This window comes from Oncorhynchus nerka, linkage group LG6, assembly GCF_034236695.1.
Source record: "Oncorhynchus nerka isolate Pitt River linkage group LG6, Oner_Uvic_2.0, whole genome shotgun sequence".
NCBI classification, from domain to species: Eukaryota; Metazoa; Chordata; class Actinopteri; order Salmoniformes; family Salmonidae; genus Oncorhynchus; species Oncorhynchus nerka.
Genome location: NC_088401.1, coordinates 59,338,446 through 59,357,375, shown reverse-complemented (window position 1 = coordinate 59,357,375; position 18,930 = coordinate 59,338,446). Strand labels below are relative to the sequence as shown.

Below are 18,930 nucleotides of genomic sequence, written 5' to 3'. Positions count from 1 at the left end.
TTAGTGGGAGGCATCAGCACCAGGTCATCTGCGTACAGCAGACCCTCCTTAGTGGGAGGCATCAGCACCAGGTCATCTGCGTACAGCAGACCCTTCTTAGTGGGAGACAGCAGCACCAGGTCATCTGCGTACAGCAGACCCTCCTTAGTGGGAGACAGCAGCACCAGGTCATCTGCGTACAGCAGACCCTTGATTTCAGTGTTGTGTAGGCTGATGCCAGGTGCTGCCGATTTCTTCTAATGTTTTTCCCAATTCGTTAATGTAGATGTTAAATAGTGTTGGACTTATTGGGCAGCCCTGTTTCACTCCACGTCTCTCCACGTTGCTTGTTGCCAATTTTAACCGCACATTTGTTTTTAGTGTACATTGATTTAATTTTTTTTTTTTTTTTTTTTTACCTTTATTTAACCAGGCAAGTCAGTTAAGAACAAATTCTTATTTTCAATGACGGTCTAGGAACAGCGGGTTAACTGCCTGTTCAGGGGCAGAACGACAGATTTGTACCTTGTCAGCTCGGGGGTTTGAACTTGCAACCTTCCGGTTACTAGTCCAACACTCTAACCACTAGGCTACTCTGCCGCCCCAGAGTAGCCTAGTAATAATAACATCATATGTTTTCCCTCCAATACAACTTTCTGTTTGTTTATAAAAATACCTTAATGACAAATTGTATCAAATGCTTTCTTGAAATCTACAAAACATGAGTAGATTTAGCCTTTGTTTTGTTTTACTTGTTTGTCAATTGGAGGGTGTAAATGTGGTCTGTTTTACGATAATTTTTTAGAAATCCAATCTGGCTTCTGCTCAGGTCGTTGTGTACATCAAGGAAATGATGTAGTCTGCTATTTATGATACTGCAGGACATTTTCCCCAAGTTGCTGTTAATGCAAATTCCTCTGTAATTATTTGGGTCAAATTTGTCTCCATTTTTATAGATTGGTGTGATCAATCTTTGGTTCCAAATACTGAGGAAAATGCCTGCAGTGAGGATAATGTTGAAGAGTTTGAGTATAGCCAATTTGAATTTGTGGTCTGTATATTTGATCATTTCATTTAAAATACCATCAACACCACAGGCCTTTTTGGGTTGGAGAGAGCATAGTTTTACCAATAATTCTTCTGATAGTCTTTGACTGCTGATTCAAGGATTTGTCATTTTTGTTCTGGGCTCTTTGTTATATTGCTATAGAGCAGTGGTTCTTAACCTGGGTTCGATCGAACCCCAGGGGTTCGGTGAGTCAGTCTCAAGGGTTCGGCGGAGGTCAAGACACACATCCGACTCATATGATTCGTGATGACACGCCCCGCTTGGCCATCATTGGCTGCAGGTGATCACGCTACATCGCTTGGCCTATCTGTGCTGCAGGGAATTTGGTGCGCTCAGTAGTCGACTTGTGACTGTCGTGATGGTACGTCTTGTGATTTCTTTCTTAATATTTTAATCCCTTCATACTTACTATGTCGAGCAAAAAAAGAAAGTGGTTGGACGAATATGTACAATATGGATTCACATGTATAACGGAACGTGATGGGAGTCAGCGTCCTAACTGCATGATTTGCAATGCCAAGTTGAGCAATTCTAGTCTAGCACCGGCAAAACTAAGAGAACACTTCCTTAAGCTGCATGGAGATGGAAAATACAAGAACACAACGCTCGCTGAATTCAAGGTGAAGAGAGCCAGATTCGATGAAAAGGCTACTCTGCCTGTTCTCGGCTTTTTACCCATCAACAAACCGATCCTCACAGCATCGTACGAAGTTGCTTACCCGATCGCAAAGCAGGGCAAACCACACACCATTGGTGAAACACTCATAAAACCAGCTGTGTTGAAGATGGCGAATATCATGCTGGGAAAAGAGGCTGAAGTTAAGTTATCCCAAATTCCTCTTTCAAATGACACCATCAGCGACAGAATAGAGGACATGAGCAAAGACATCTTGGCTCAAGTAGTTGCAGATCTGATTTCAAGCCCGGCAAAATTCAGCCTTCAACTCGACGAGACCACAGACGTTTCCAATCTAAGCCAGCTTGCTGTATTCGTGCGCTATGTGAAAGACGACGTGATAAAGGAAGATTTTTTATTTTGTAAGCCTCTTACAACAACAACTAAGGCAGCCGATGTACAGAAACTTGTGGATGACTTCTTCAAAGACAACAATCTTTCGTGGGATATGGTTTCTGCAGTTTGTTCGGACGGAGCTCCAGTCATGCTGGGAAGAAAGTCTGGTTTTGGTGCGCTAGTGAAAGCCGATGCACCACACATCATTGTTACACATTATATTCTGCACAGGCATGCGTTGGCAACAAAAACCTTGCTTCCAAAACTGGCAGAAGTATTAAAAATTGTAGTGGAATGCGTGAACTATGTGCCAACTAGTGCTCTGAGGCACCACATCTTCAGTGAGCTGTGTAAAGAAATGGGCTCTGAATTCGAGGTACTTCTGTACCATTCTAACGTTCGGTGGTTATCCCGGGGACAGGTGCTGAATCGTGTTTTTGCTGTGCGTGTGGAATTAGCCCTGTTTTTGCAAGAGCACCAACATTGTCATGCAGATTGTTTCAAACATTCTGAGTTCATTCTCATATTAGCGTATATGGCTGATATCTTCACAGCTCTCAATCATCTCAATCAAAAGATGCAGGGCGGTGGAGTCAACATCATCGAAGTGGAGAAAAACCTGAAGGCTTTTCAAAAAAAGCTACCGTTATGGAAACGACGAACAGAGAACGATAACTTCGCAAACTTTCCCCTGCTGGACGACTGTGTAAGTAAGATTGAAGATGTATCTGGAATCGGAGACATTTCTGTACCCGCGGAACTGAAGCAAGCAATTGCCACGCACTTAGATGAGCTTGCAAAGTCTCTCCACGGATACTTCCCTACAAGAGAGTCATATCCAGCATGGGTGAGACAGCCGTTCACGTTTAGTGTTGAGACAACAGATGTCAATGATGAATACTTCGATGAAATCATTGAAATTCAGCAGAGCCAGGTTCAACAGCAACTCTTCAGAACAACAACGATTTCAACGTTTTGGTATCAACAAATGGTAACGTACCCTGTTATTGCTAAGAAAGCTCTGGAGATTTTCATACCGTTTGTAACAACATATCTTTGCGAGCAATCCTTTGAGGATGGACATAAAAATGAAGAAAAGGAACAGACTTTGTTGCGAAAATGACATGAGAGTGGCACTTGCCAAGGTGAAGCCGCACATTTCTGAACTGGTCTCTGAAAGGCAACAGCAGAAGTCAAACTGATTCGCAGTAAATATTCATTATTATGTTTTTGTTTTTGTGTGAAAATCATGTTTTGATGATTTTGTTCTTTGAACACAGTGATGTTGATGCACGGTTAATTTTGTGCACCAGTAAAATAGATTTGAATTTGAAAAAAATCAGGGTTCGGTGAATGCGCATATGAAACTGGTGGGGTTCAGTACCTCCAACAAGGTTAAGAACCACTGCTATAGAGGTTTGCAAAGTGATTTCTCCACATATCCCCATTTTGGATAGCCAATTCCTATCCAAAATGGTTTGTTTAATTTATTCCAATTCTCCAAGAAGTGGTTTGATTCTATGGATTCCTCAATTCCATCCAGTTGATTTCTAATGTGCTGTTCCTGTGTTGTTCTTAGGGTGTGTTTGTATTGTTTCCCCATATTGAAGGAGTTTATTTTTGTTGTCTGGTTCTCTGTGTTTTTGATTAGATATATTTCTCAATGATTTTCTTAGATTTTTGCAATCATTATCAAACCATTTTTCTTGATCTGTTCTTTTTGGTTTTCTCTTATGTTTCTTTAGATTAGGAGGCTAATTTGTCAAATATAAAGTTTGTTCCAAACGGCCAAGTTTACACCTTCATTGCTGTAGGAGAATGTTAAGGCTAAACCGTTGTCCAGGAGAGATTGTATTTTTTGGCTACTAATTGCTTTTTGGTAGATGTCTGTACTGTTTGCACTCCATCTATAGGCCTGTTTAGTACCATGTCATTTATCGGGCCGTGATGCTTCATGGCTGGGTTCCGCTCTTCTCAGATATACTGTGGTCTGATAGGGGTGTCAGTGGGCTGACTGTGAAGGCTCTGAGAGACTCAGGGTCTAGGTCGGTGAGGAAGTTGTCTACAGTGCTGCTGCCAAGGGATGAGCTGTAGGTGTACCTACCAAAAGAGTCCCCTCTCAGCCTACCATTGACTATGTACAGACCCAGTGTTCAACAGAGCTTCAGGAGCTGTGCTCCATTTTAGTTTTTCACTTTGTCATAGTTGTTTCTGGGGGGGGGGGGAAAGGTTGTTTGCTTCCTGGTAGGTGTTTATCTCCATGACTGTTAATAGTGTCTGGTTATTTTGCTGTTCTAGCATTCAGGTCTCCACAGACCAGTACGTTGCCTTGGGCCTGAAAGTGACTCCTCTCTCCCTCTAGAATGGAGAAACTCTCTTCATTGAAGTAGGGTGACTCTGAGGGGGGAATGTATGAGGCGCAGAGGAAGACGTTTTTATCTGATAAGATAGCCTCCTTGTTGATTTTTACCAGATAAATAGTTTTCCTGTTCTGATCAATTCGATTGAATGAGTTAGGTCAGATTTATACCATATTAGCATTTCCCCCGAGTCTCTGCCCTGTGTGATTCCTTTTCATTTAGTGGATGGTATGATTATCTCCCTATAACCTAGTGGACAGCCAGTGGATGGTATGATTATCTCCCTATAACCTAGTGGACAGCCAGTGGATGGTATGATTATCTCCCTATAACCTAGTGGACAGCCAGTGGATGGTATGATTATCTCCCTATAACCTAGTGGACAGCCAGTGGATGGTATGATTATCTCCCTATAACCTAGTGGACAGCCAGTGGATGGTATGATTATCTCCCTATAACCTAGTGGACAGCCAGTGGAAACATCACCTCTGCACCATGTTTCCTGTAGTACCACAACATCAACATCAGCAATTTCTTTCAGGAAGTCTAGAGTTTCTGCTCTTTAGCCCAAAAGCAGAGGACTTCAATCCTTCGAAATTCCAACATGCAACGTTAAAAGATTTCATAACTGTTTTTTCTTTACCTTCAAAATGGGACAAACACCCACAATCCAACAAGAACTAATGAAATAGGATTTTTCAATAAACGTAAACTCTTTATTGTGCAAATATAATTTGTTTATAATTTAAGATGTCATTTGTGTTATGCTACTTGGGTGGATGTAGTGTGAGGGTGGAGTTCTTGTGCTCATCTTACCATGACCCTCGGCCTATCACGTGAGCATAGCAGACTCAGCCTGTGTTTAATGTCACTCATTTGGTTGGTGGGGGCTGGGCCAGTTGCTCCTCTCACAGCCTGTGCGTAGCTCTGCCTGCCGGGCTGTGGCTCCTCCAAGTGTGGGTCTGCGTTGGGGGTGGTAGGCCTTGTCTGAAGCTGGGGTGGTCTATGCTGCTCTGGCTGTGGTGGGCATTGAGGTTGGTGGTGCTGTGGCCGTGGCTGGGGGGGTCCATTGGTGCTGGTCCGGGGTGTTGTCTCAGTGATTTCGGAGGGTGGGGGAGATTGCTCCGCTGTTCCTGGGTGGAGAGGTTGGGCTGCGGTTTAAAGCAACGCCCTTGAGAGTCTTGGCAAGGATGTGTGTGTGTGTGTCTATCTCTCGCTGTGTGTGTGTGTGTGTCTCGCTCTCACCCTTGCTGTGTGTCTCGCTCTCTCTCTCGCTCTGTGTGTGTCTCGCTCTCTCTCGCTGTGTGTGTGTCTCTCTCTCTCTCTTGCTGTGTGTGTGTCTCGCACTCTCTCTCGCTGTGTGTGTCTCTCTCTCTCGCTGTGTGTGTGTGTGTGTCTCTCGCTCTCTCTCGCTGTGTGTCTCGCTCTCTCGCTGTGTGTGTGTGTCTCTCTCTCTCTCTCTCGCTGTGTGTCTCGCTCTCTCTCTCTCGCTGTGTGTGTGTCTCTCGCTCTCTCTCTCTCTTGCTGTGTGTCTCGCTCTCTCTCTCTTGCTGTGTGTGTGTCTCACACTCTCTCGCTGTGTGTGTGTCTCGCACTCTCTCTCGCTGTGTGTGTGTCTCTCTCTCTCTCTCTCTCGCTGTGTGTGTGTCTCACTCTCTCTCTCTCGCTGTGTGTGTGTCTCTCTCTCTCTCTCTCGCTGTGTGTGTGTCTCTCTCTCTCTCTCTCTCGCTGTGTGTGTGTGTCTCTCGTGCTCTCTCTCTCTCTTGCTGTGTGTGTGTCTCTCGCGCTCTCTCTCTTGCTGTGTGTGTGTCTCTCGCGCTCTCTCTCTTGCTGTGTGTGTGTGTGTCTCGCGCTCTCTCTCTTGCTGTGTGTGTGTGTGTCTCGCACTCTCTCTCTCTTGCTGTGTGTGTGTGTCGCACTCTCTCTCTCGCTGTGTGTGTGTCTCGCACTCTCTCTCTCTCGCTGTGTGTGTGTCTCTCTCTCTCTCTCTCTCGCTGTGTGTGTGTCTCTCTCTCTCTCTCTCTCTCTCGCTGTGTGTGTGTCTCTCGCGCTCTCTCTCGCTGTGTGTGTGTCTCTCGCGCTCTCTCTCTTGCTGTGTGTGTGTCTCTCGCGCTCTCTCTCTTGCTGTGTGTGTGTGTGTGTGTCTCGCTCTCTTTCTCTCGCTGTGTGAGTTTCGCGCTCTCTCTCTCGCCGTGGGTGTGTGTCTCGCTCTCTCTCTCTCTCACTGTGTGTGTCTCTCTCTCTCGCTGTGTCTCTCTCTCTCGCTGTGTGTGCCGCTCTCTCTCTCTCGCTGTGTGTGTCTCTCTCTCTCTCGCTGTGTCTCTCTCTCTCTCACTGTGTGTGTCTCTCTCTCTCGCTGTGTCTCTCTCTCTCTCGCTGTGTGTGTCTCTCTCTCTCTCTCTCTCTGTGTGTGCCGCTCTCTCTCTCTCGCTGTGTGTGTCTCTCTCTCTCGCTGTGTGTGTCTCTCTCTCTCTCTCGCTGTGTGTGTTTCGCTCTCTCTCTCTCACTGTGTGTGTCTCTCTCGCTGTGTCTCTCTCTCTCTCGCTGTGTGTGCCGCTCTCTCTCTCTCGCTGTGTGTTTCGCTCTCTCTCTCTCTCACTGTGTGTGTCTCTCTCGCTGTGTCTCTCTCTCTCTCTCTCGCTGTGTGTGTTTCGCTCTCTCTCTCTCTCACTGTGTGTGTCTCTCTCTCTCACTGTGTGTGTCTCTCTCTCTCGCTGTGTGTGTTTCGCTCTCTCTCTCTCTCTCGCTGTGTCTCTCTCTCTCTCTCACTGTGTGTGTCTCTCTCTCTCGCTGTGTGTGCCACTCTCTCTCTCTCGCTGTGTCTCTCTCTCTTGCTGTGTCTCTCTCTCTCTCGCTGTGTGTGCCGCTCTCTCTCTCTCTCACTGTGTGTGTTTCGCTCTCTCTCTCTCGCTGTGTGTGTTTCGCTCTCTCTCTCGCTGTGTGTTTCGCTCTCTCTCTCTCTCTCGCTGTGTGTGTTTCGCTCTCTCTCTCTCTCGCTGTGTGTGTTCTCTCTCTCTCTCACTGTGTGTGTCTCACTGTGTCTCTCTCACTGTGTGTGTCTCTCTCGCTGTGTCTCTCTCTCTCTCGCTGTGTGTGTTTCGCTCTCTCTCTCTCTCTCACTGTGTGTGTCTCTCTCTCTCTCACTGTGTGTGTCTCTCTCTCACTGTGTGTGTCTCTCTCTCTCTCTCTCTCGCTGTGTCTCTCTCTCTCTCGCTGTGTGTGCCACTCTCTCTCTCTCGCTGTATGTGTTTCGCTCTCTCTCTCTCTCTGTGTGTGTCTCTCTCTCGCTGTGTCTCTCTCTCTCTCTCGCTGTGTGTGCCGCTCTCTCTCTCTCGCTGTGTGTGTCTCTCTCTCTCTCACTGTGTGTGTCTCTCTCTCTCTCGCTGTGTGTGTCTCTCTCTCTCTCGCTGTGTGTGTCTCTCTCTCTCTCGCTGTGTGTGTCTCTCTCTCACTGTGTGTGTCTCTCTCTCGCTGTGTGTGCCGCTCTCTCTCTCGCTGTGTGTGCCCTCTCTCTCTCTCGCTGTGTGTGTCTCTCTCTCTCTCTCGCTGTGTGTGTCTCTCTCTCTCTCACTGTGTGTGTCTCTCTCTCTCTCGCTGTGTCTCTCTCTCTCTCTCGCTGTGTGTGCCGCTCTCTCGCTGTGTGTGCCGCTCTCTCTCTCTCGCTGTGTGTGTCTCTCTCTCTCTCACTGTGTGTGTCTCTCTCTCTCTCACTGTGTGTGTCTCTCTCTCTCTCACTGTGTGTGTCTCTCTCTCTCGCTGTGTGTGTCTCTCTCTCTCTCTGCTGTGTGTGTCTCTCTCTCTCACTGTGTGTGTCTCTCTCTCTCTCGCTGTGTGTGTCTCTCTCTCTCTCGCTGTGTGTGTTTCGCTCTCTCTCTCTCTTGCTATGTGTGTCTCGCTCTCTCTCTCTCTCGCTGTGTGTGTTTCGCTCTCTCTCACTGTGTGTGTCTCACTGTGTCTCTCTCACTGTGTGTGTCTCTCTCGCTGTGTCTCTCTCTCTCTCGCTGTGTGTGTTTCGCTCTCTCTCTCTCTCACTGTGTGTGTCTCTCTCTCTCTCACTGTGTGTGTCTCTCTCTCTCACTGTGTGTGTCTCTCTCTCTCTCTCTCTCGCTGTGTCTCTCTCTCTCTCGCTGTGTGTGCCACTCTCTCTCTCTCGCTGTGTGTGTTTCGCTCTCTCTCTCTCTCTGTGTGTGTCTCTCTCTCTCGCTGTGTCTCTCTCTCTCTCTCGCTGTGTGTGCCGCTCTCTCTCTCTCGCTGTGTGTGTCTCTCTCTCTCTCTCGCTGTGTGTGTCTCTCTCTCTCTCGCTGTGTGTGTCTCTCTCTCTCTCGCTGTGTGTGTCTCTCTCTCTCTCTCTCGCTGTGTGTGTCTCTCTCTCTCACTGTGTGTGTCTCTCTCTCGCTGTGTGTGCCGCTCTCTCTCTCTCGCTGTGTGTGCCGCTCTCTCTCTCTCGCTGTGTGTGTCTCTCTCTCTCTCTCGCTGTGTGTCTCTCTCTCTCGCTGTGTGTCTCTCTCTCTCTCGCTGTGTGTGTCTCTCTCTCTCTCACTGTGTGTGTCTCTCTCTCTCGCTGTGTGTGTCTCTCTCTCCGTGTGTGTCTCTCTCTCTCACTGTGTGTGTCTCTCTCTCTCACTGTGTGTGTCTCTCTCTCTCTCGCTGTGTGTCTCTCTCTCTCTCGCTGTGTGTGTTTCGCTCTCTCTCTCTCTTGCTATGTGTGTCTCGCTCTCTCTCTCTCGCGCTGTGTGTGTCTCGCGCTCTCTCTCTCTCGCGCTGTGTGTGCCTCGCGCTCTGTGTGTCTCGCGTTCTCTCTCTCTCGCTGTGTGTGTCTCGCGCTCTCTCGATGTGTGTGTCTCGCTCTCTCTCTTGCTGTGTGTGTGTCTCGCGCTCTCGCTCTCTTCTCTCTCTTGCTGTGTGTGTGTGTCTCGCGCTCTCTCGCTGTGTGTGTGTGTGTCTCTCGCTGTGTGTGTGTGTCTCGCTTTCTCTCTCTCTCTCTGTGTGTCTCTCTCGCTCTCTCTCGCTGTGTGTATGTCTTGCTTTTCTCTCTCTCTCTCTGTGTGTCTCTCTCGCTGTGTGTGTGTCTCACTCTCTCTCTCTTGCTGTGTGTCTCACTCTCTCTCTCTCTCTCTCGTGTGTGTGTGTGTCTCGCTCTTTCTCACTGTGTGTCGCTGAGATGATTTCTAGGTCTTGACCTTACAACCACATGGATGGTCTATGCGGTCTGGGCCTCTGCCCAATTATTGGCGGCAATGGACTGCAAGATAATACAAATCCTAACATCTTTAGATGGGTAACACTGATAATATAAAAGTGATTTAAATATTCATGTGATGCTGGGTGATTCAATCAAATGTATTTCATAAAGCCCTGTTTTAAACTCGATAGAAGCCCTTACACTTCATAATTGTATTTTCAATTGACTTATGCAATTTGAATGAGGGGAAAACCATTGTGAATATTGACACAGGTAGGAATGACTAGCAGAAAACAAGCATTTTATCAATTGAGTGCAATATGAGAAAGGAAACTTTGAGTAGTGAAAACTACGGAATAGTTTTTAGGTTGACATTTTAGAAAATGTATATTCCCTCCCTACTGGTTGAGAGAAACTGCTCAGCATTTTTTATGTCTGTTCACAATGTGTTTCTATTGGGCTAGTGCACTGCACAAACCCTGTCAAAGTATTATTGTCTTGGTGTTGTCTGCAGAACCGTAGGGGCATTGATGTGGACGTCGCTGCTCCCGTCACATTGTAGGGTTCAGAAAGTCCTGTTCCTCACCCCGACCTCCACATTTTACTACGATTGTGAAAAATGGTCTGGGACGAGAAAAAAGTATTCTGATATCGAGCTGCAGTATATTCCCATATCCTGCCGTAAGATCTGTTCTTGGTCTTTGCACCAAAACAGAACATTTTATGTCCGCTGGGATGAATACAGTACCCTCATCAAATGTCCTGGTCTGGGACAATCTGATATTCTATGTATGTGGTCAAGATATTGATGAAATATATCCCAAACAAAATATAACAGTTCATACAAGGAAATCAGTAAATTAAAATAAATTCATTAGGCCCTAATCTATGGATTTCAAATGACTGGGCAGCAGCCCCACCAACGGGGTTGCCAGGCCCAGCCAATCAGAATGAGTTTTTCCCCACAAAAGGGCATTATTAGACAGAAATACTCCTCAGTTTCATCGGCTGTCCAGGTGGCTGGTCTGACGATCCAGCAGGTGAAGCCAGATGTAGAAATCCTGGGCTGGCGTGGTTACACGTGGTCTACGGTTGTAAGGCCGGTTGGATGTACTGGTAGAAAAATGAACATTAAATTCTCTGGCAACCGCTTTGGTGGACATTCCTGCAGTCAGCATGCCTATTGCACGCTCCCTCAAACCCACATTTTACTGTCCCCAGCACATGGTGCACCTGTGTGATGCTTCTGTTGTAACAGTCTCTTGATATGCCACACCTGTCAGGTGGATGGATTATCTTGGCAAAGGAGAAATGCTCACTAACAGGGATGTAAACAAAATTGGAAAGAAATATGATTTTTGTGCGTATGGAACATTTCTGGGATCTTTTTATTTCAGCTCATGAACATGGGATGAACACTACATGTTGCATAAAAAAATGTATTCAGTAGAGTTTCACCTTCCATTTTTAGAGCAAATGGATTACCACTATTCTAATCTCCCCAGTTGTCTTATAGGGGAGGAATTGAAAGGATGGCAGATGGCATAACTCATCTTCACACCTACAATGAGCTCTGTGGAAAAGGTGTTTCCCCTATCAAACCTAGTCAGTTGGGAAACCCGTACAGATTCAGTGATCTTTTGCTATTCATACCTGACACTTGTTGGTCTGTATCATCACATAACTGTCCCTGTGCATGTCCTCATTCCAACACACGATGGCTATGGTTAGATTTGTATCAGGAGGGATGAAGGTGGGGAAATATCATGAATACATCAAATTCGGAAGTATCGCTCCTGTTTCCATGAGCGCATTCATACTCCCCTGTAAAAACCCTTTACATTTGTGTTAGGTATTTATCATTTGATTTGGTGGATGTGGCTTTCTCAGAGTAACAGGAATGATTTAGCCAAATTGCAGATTGATTTAGACTGTTGGTATTACCTTTTTTGAATCACCCTAATGCGGAACATTTCTTAACTGGCCACTTCACACAGCCACTAAGTGGAGTAGGAAAAAGGGTTCTAGTCACCGATTCCACTTTCTCTCGCTGTAACGTTAGCTAGACTGGGTGAAGGGAAAACGACATTTTTAACACTGCCTTTTTCAGAAATGTTTGATTTGAAAGATATCTTTTTTAGAACGAACAGCTCTCTGGTCAGATATTATGCCATTTTGAAACTTAAGGAGCTCCTACACCGAGTCATATTTGACAGACACCCACCACAATATGAAAACGTTCACCCTCTGGAACTTCCTCTGATGTTTTCCATTCTCGACCTGACTGGGAGCCTCAAAACCCCTTTGTAGTCCCTAACAGATGATATATATATATATATAGATATTTTGTTTAAATATTGTCTGAAATTGTCATCCAGGACAACTGTGATAACCTGCAGACTGGCCGTGTCTAGTACAGGCAGGGCTTTAAATGTAATAAAAAAAATCACTGGCGCTACCAACTTAAAATGGGTAGGAGCACAGTTTTATTTTTTTAGGAGCATCAAAAAATATATACTTTTTAATGGATTGATATCGCCATTTTGGGTCTTTGAATTTCTAGTTACTTTTGTGCCATTAAAAACTAAATCTAACAGTCTAAAAAACATTTAGTTTATCATAAAAGCTCAAATGTTGATACAAAAACCTGTAATTGGTTGAATATCAGGTTTCGACATAGACTAACAGCACTGCCTATGCATTACATTGGAAATTGTAGACTGTCAAGTTTATTGCTCTGATATGGTCTGATGGGATCGATTCTTCAGGAAATCAATATCATGTTTTCTTTCTTTCTATGCCCCCATGTTTGGATGTACTGGTAATTAAGTAACCAAGTTGTTAGCCATCTAATGATGCTACATAGGCTGAACAAGGTGTCAACAAATGAACATGTGGTTTTAGAACAGCCTACGAAATGGTTTATGACTGTATGGCCAATTCACGATAGGAAGAAAAAAACATTGCCCCAGTATTATGGGTCATGTCTTCTGTTTGTGCTAGATACAATGTGTTTTTGCTGTAGTAATGGTGCAACCATGACAGTAAGGCTCGCTTTTATCTGTAGGGCACGCTAAGACAATAGTACAGCGAAGCCCAATCATTACAACTGATCTGGCTGATTATGTTTCTAGGCACATGGTGCTCCCACAATGTCAGGTTGCACAGCAAAATATTTTGGTGTATGGGACCAAAACGGACACACTTTTTAGAGCCCTGAGTACTGGGTTTCCTCTAGCTTTCATAGTCAGATGCCACAGTCAAAATTGGATGCTACAATTAGCTTTTTGGACATAGGTTAGGTTTTAAATCACATTTTTAAGAAGAGTAACTGTAGAACTTGTCAGGGTTCATCTTCAAGGTTTTATGGCAGACTGCACCTATTGGTGCATTGCCGCCACCTAAATGACCCTAATTCAGACCTGGGACACCAGGTGAGTGCAATTAACTACCAGGTAGAAACAAAACCCAGAAGTGTTTCGGACCTCCAGGACCGGAATTGGGCAGCCATGATAGTAGCCTATCCCTTACACACATGAGTAGCCCCACTTACCAATCCATGAAAAAGACAATGGGGCCATACTTGTGAACATAAGCAACCATCTAGGGTTGCCTACCCCTGCTTAGCCCAATGCACCAAATTATTAGACGATTTTTAAGGACATTATTGAACTTATTTGTTGTCTGTTATCAACATATGGGAATAATAGGCATTTGATCTATGAACATGTATTTTTGAACAGAGTAGCTATTTTCATTAGCTATAGAAATCCACGTAAATGCTGAGGATAGAGATTTTGCCAGTGCCAACACCCCCCTCAAAAGTTTACGATACCAAAATGAGTGCATTCACAAACATGTAAAGAGGAGAAGCACAGTTGGGGGGAATACATGTACAATGGATCTCCATATTAAAGAAATCCACTGGAACATATTCTGTAGGAGAGCTGGGAGATCACGTTAAAGTGATTCTGGCTAATAAAGTGTATTTACTGGCAGTGAACTGCTCAGGTGTCAGACTGTCATTCCCACACTGCTCCGCCTCCACAAAGCAGGTAGTATCTCTCCAAATACCGCGCTTTAACAGAGTTGTTGGGTATTTTTTGTTTTTATATAAACAGGCTAGCCGTTTATGTTCTGAAAATGGTTTACATTTCTCCCCTCTACATTTTCTGATATAAAACTGCCTATCATACCCATATGTTAAGAACAGACAACGAATATGTAGTGAAATATTGTTGTTGATTGATGTTGTCTTGTTATGTTAAGGGTGAGACTGCATCGCTACATCTTCCACAACCTTCTAAAGTAGAATAGTTCTTCTTTTCTTTTCAGATGGCTGTTTATCCCATCTTCCTGTTTTATAATCTGATGCTAAGTTGCAGAATATATTGTCTGCACAGAGCGTCCCAGCAGTGTATTGGCGTGCTCTTTTCTGCTTGTATTAATAGTCTCTCCCCTTTAACTGTCTTAATTGCCCCCTTGTTACGACGTCCAATAATCAGGGATCGAGGTTGTTGGAGAGGATCAGCTTGAGCAAAGTCAGGTGTAGAATCACTGATCAACAAATTGTATAACCTGGCAAATATTATGCTTTGTGCTATTAAGATTCATATGCTACCCCTACGCTGGTTTAGGTGACCCCCACCCCACCACCAAACACTCACACACAACCAGACATTGAATGGTTGATTAGAGACAGCTTGCATAAATTAAAGAGTGTTTCCAATGATTTTTCCCCTGCTTGATAAAGATAGAAATACAAACCGTCTGGCTTTAGCCATGTCATCTGATGTTACAAGCTGCAAAAGCTATGCATTTTGAGCTGGAGAGCTAATTTCACTAAATGGTTGCTTACGTTTGCAAGTATGAGAGAGAGATGTTTGAACTTGTGATTTATATTCTTTGTTTATGCAAAGTAGGTTGGTTTGTTTCAAGTGCTGTAGTTGTTTTTGTTCAAGGGTAAGAACCATACATTTTTACTCACAGAAGTAACAACACAGTGTGGTCAAAGACCAACTTGGGTGAAGTCACTATCTGGTTACCTTTAAGTACAAACAGTTATATGTAACTGCATATAACATTCTTTGATAACTGGTTAGACTTGGTTATGTATTTCCAAAACGTTGGTTTACTTTAATGTAGCTGTAAACTAGGTAAAATTCCCGACGGCTAGTATTACCGTTTTCAAATTTTTATTATCATTAAAACCGTGTTTGAAAAACTCACGGTAAATACTGTCCAGCACCAACCAAAGTTAGCAACAGTCTGATACAGGCGCAGCATGCAACCTGGGTTTTGTTTTGTGTGTGAACATGGCGGAAGGCGGTGACGGCGCTCTGGAGATTTTTCAGCCTTCTAAAGAGGACCAAATCTGAAGTGTGGTCGTATTTTGGGTTTTACAAGAGTGAAACGTAATTGAAGATGGTCACCCTGTCTCCAGAACAGAAAGAAAAACGCTTCGAACGGGGGCAACACTTCAAATCTCTTGAGTCATCTTCGTGACCACCACCTTCTACTTTACAGCGAATGCAAGGTAAGTTCACTTTTAGCTCAATGCATGAATGTGGGGACTTTGGAATGGTTTGTCTAATTTGCTAATAGCTTGTCCATAATGTAAACTGAAGCTTTCAGTGTTACCTACTCTTGTTAAAACACTGCACGTTGTTCTGCTGCTGTATGTGTCGTGTCTGCAGACTATTCTCCCATTGCACACGATAACACGTTATGTAGTTTAGTCACCCAAACAACAGATTTTGTTCCTTTAAAATCGGGCAGTCGTCGACTTGGTTGAAAAAGTGTTCCAACGGGAGAAACACTATAAACTCCTATACAAGACTCCTATATTTGTCAATTGTTGGGCTCATTGCAATTACTATCACTGTCTTCTTAAGACTCATTTGTATTTATGTAAATTGTGCATGGGGTCATTGCATATACTCAAATGCAAGACGGACTGTGAGTAATTATAATGTAACAACACATAATAATAATAATAATAATAATAATAATACACTTGCTATTCCCTTGTTTACAGAGTGGGCGTGCAGCAAACCCTGACCTCTGGACCAGTGAAAGCGGGGGTGGTCAACACAATCCATTACCACACCCCAGACTGGCAACTGGAATCAAACTGCCTGGAAACGCATTTCTTCCCAGAAGATCACTCGGCTCAGAAGATCAGAGAGTTCTTTGAGAATATGCTGGAAGAGTGGGGGATAAGCAAGAAAGACCTGGTCTGCATAACCACAGAAAACGCAACAAACATGACCAAGGCTTTTGAAGAGTTCCCAGATCTGTGGCTTGGGTGTTTTGACCATAATTTGAACTTGGCCATCTCAAAGGCTCTGAAAATTCAGAGAGTTGACACAGCAGTCAAGGCCTGCCGTCATCTGGTCCGCGGCTTCTCAAGGAGCTGGAAGAGAAGGCAAGAACTGTGAGAAAAGCAAGATGCCCTCAACGTGCCACAGAAGGCTCTGATCCATGATGTGGTGACCGGATGGGGATCTACACACAAGATGCTTGAGCGTTTCCTCAGCCAACAGCAGCCGGTCTGTGTGACACTGGCTGGGGAAAGAGGAACATGGCATCTGATGCCCAAAGATGCTGACATAAGTGTCATGGAGCAACTGTGCCAGCTCCTTGAACCTCTGAGAAAGTTTACAGATGCACTTGCCTCAGAGACATGAGTGACATTGTCAGCCATCAAGCCTGTCCTGGACCACATCACCTGTGATGTTCTGGTGGAAAAGGATACGGAGCCATTCCTGACCAAGGAGATGAAAAGGATAATGAGAGAAGACCTTAACAACAGATACACAGAGAAGGCAAAGAGAGTCATCCACATGGCTTGTTTCATTGACCCCGACTTCAAAAGGAGCTTTTTAGATAAGCCTGAAGCTGTAAAAGTTGACACTGACAGCTGTGTCCAGGGGGCGCTGAAGCTGGTAGCTACACAAGTCAGGGAATAACCACAAAGCACCAGCATCACCTCCACCACCAACGCCCTCACAGTGGCATCAGAGGGGAAAGGCCTGTCTGGGTCGCTGAGAAAGACTACTACTACTACTATTATTACTACTAGTACTACTACAACTAGTACTACTACTACTACTAGTACTAACACCACCACTACCTACTAGTACTAACACCACCATGTCCTTTTCTAGTTAGTGCTGTTTTTATTATCCTCAATAGAATTTGTGTTCAAGCATAATCCAAATGAACACACCTACGCACATGGAAGGTCAAACATGGTAACTGCAGGAAGATTATTTCGCTATGACAAAGCTGAAAATATAGTACCACTGACTCAACATTGCCTTCAGGGAAACTACATTCATGGTCAACTTAAGAGATCAATGTATTTTCTACAATTATGATTTCAGAAATCTTAGCTTATTCAACTATATGAATGCTGAAGTTTTGGAACATACACTAGTTTATGTATTGATCTTGTCTGCAAAATTGCAGTTTGGTAATATTAACATGCTTTTGGAATATTGTCAAAGGACCCTTTCAAATAAACATTTATTCTCATCATTCTCTATGGAATATTTTAGAGCTTCAACAAAAAGGCATCAATTATGACCTAAATGATCAGCAGTGACTAAATGTATGACATATTGTCTAATTAAAGATCGGGAAATCCATGGAAAGTGTGAAATGCATTTCTGCTAATCAAGACCTCCTGAATGAAACCACATCTTGATGATGCTTCACCTCCCACCTCCCACACACCTAAACACTGCAGGGACATTTCTCTGAAAATGGCCTTTCGTCTTCATTTTTTATTTTTTTTATTTACCTTTTATTTAACTAGGCAAGTCAGTTAATAATTTGTTCTCATTTACTTAACTAGGCAAGTCAGTTAATTTGTTCTCATTTACAGCCTACCGGGGAACAGTGGGTTAACTGCCTTGTTTAGGAGCAGAACGACAGATCTGTACCTTGTCAGAACGAGGATTCGATCCCAGCAACCTTTTGGTTACTGACCCAACGCTCTAACCACTAGGCTACCTGCTGCCCCAAATTCAAAACGGAACCATTTCCACTTTTCCAGAAAATCTGTCAGTAGGCTTATTGTACTTATCACCGATGTATGGAATTATTCCCCTGACTCTAACCATTCATTTTTTGTCTGTGTATGAGTTATTGGACATACATTCAAAATTATTGCCTTTCAGCTCAGTATCAAAGCAAATATAATTCACAATTGACTCAAAAGAATGCCTGTGGATTTCAAACAAAGACTAAATTAACAGAGAATAAGGGAAAGGAACACACGAGAGATAAGAGAGAGCAATCAGAGAGGGAGAAGTCAAACTTTTCTGAGTAATGTTTACGTTTAATTTCTGATTGTTTATTTCACTTTTGTTTATCTATTGTACTTGCTTCACATATGTAAACATGTCTCCTGTGCCAATAAAGCCCTTTGAATTGAAATCAGAGCCAGAGAGAGAGATGCGAGAGGAGAGAAAGCCAGAGAGTGAGAGCTCGAGAGAGGAAGAGATTGGTTACGTGAGGGGCATATTGAAACTATAAAAACGGTTTCAAGTCAAACTCCTCTTTAAGGTCAAGAGGAGACAGTGTGTTGAGCCTGTCGATCCAGAAAGATTTCCTTTGAAGAAGTTTCCTCTCAAGGGTCGAAACGTTATAAATAAATATCACCTGGGAGCTTGAGCAGCAGTGTGCAGTGTTTTTCTTTCTGTTTTCCAAACAGGTTTACATTGCCAAAGCAAGTGAAATAGATTAACCTGAACACTAAACATTACCCTCACAAAAGTTCCAAAGGAATAGAGATTTCAAATGACATATTATGGCTATGTACAGTGTTGTAACAATGTACAAAAATGCTGAACAAAAATATATACACCACGTGACAATTTCAACGATTTTACTGAGTTACAGTTCATATGAGGAAATCAGTCAATTGAAGTAAATTCATTAGGCCCTAATCTATGGATTTCACTTGACTGGGCAGGGGTGCAACCATGGGTGGGCCTGGGAGGCCATGGGCCCACGCACTGGGGAGCCATCCCAGCCAATCAGAAGGAGTTTTTACCGCAAAAGAGCTTTATTACAGACAGAAATACTCAGTTTCATCAGCTGTCTGGGTGGCTAGTCTCAGACAAACCCGCAGGTGAGGAATCCGGATGTGGAGATCCTGGGCTGGCGTGGTTACATGTGGTCTGCGGTTGTGAGGCCTCTTGGATGTACTGCCAAATTCAGCTTATGGTAGAGAAATGAACATTAAATTCTCTGGCAACAGCTCTGGTGGACATTCTTGCAGTCAGCATGCCAATTGCACACTCCCTCAACTTGAGAC

General features: G+C 44.2%; 1 long non-coding RNA gene across 1 annotated transcript; it reads left to right on the top strand.

Moving 5' to 3' along the window:
• The first annotated feature begins 12,495 nt into the window (after positions 1–12,495).
• Positions 12,496–18,284, top strand: LOC135572208 (uncharacterized). Its single transcript, XR_010464125.1, has 2 exons — positions 12,496–15,138; positions 15,640–18,284. It is a non-coding gene; the product is annotated as an uncharacterized LOC135572208 (long non-coding RNA).
• Positions 18,285–18,930: the final 646 nt, after the last annotated feature.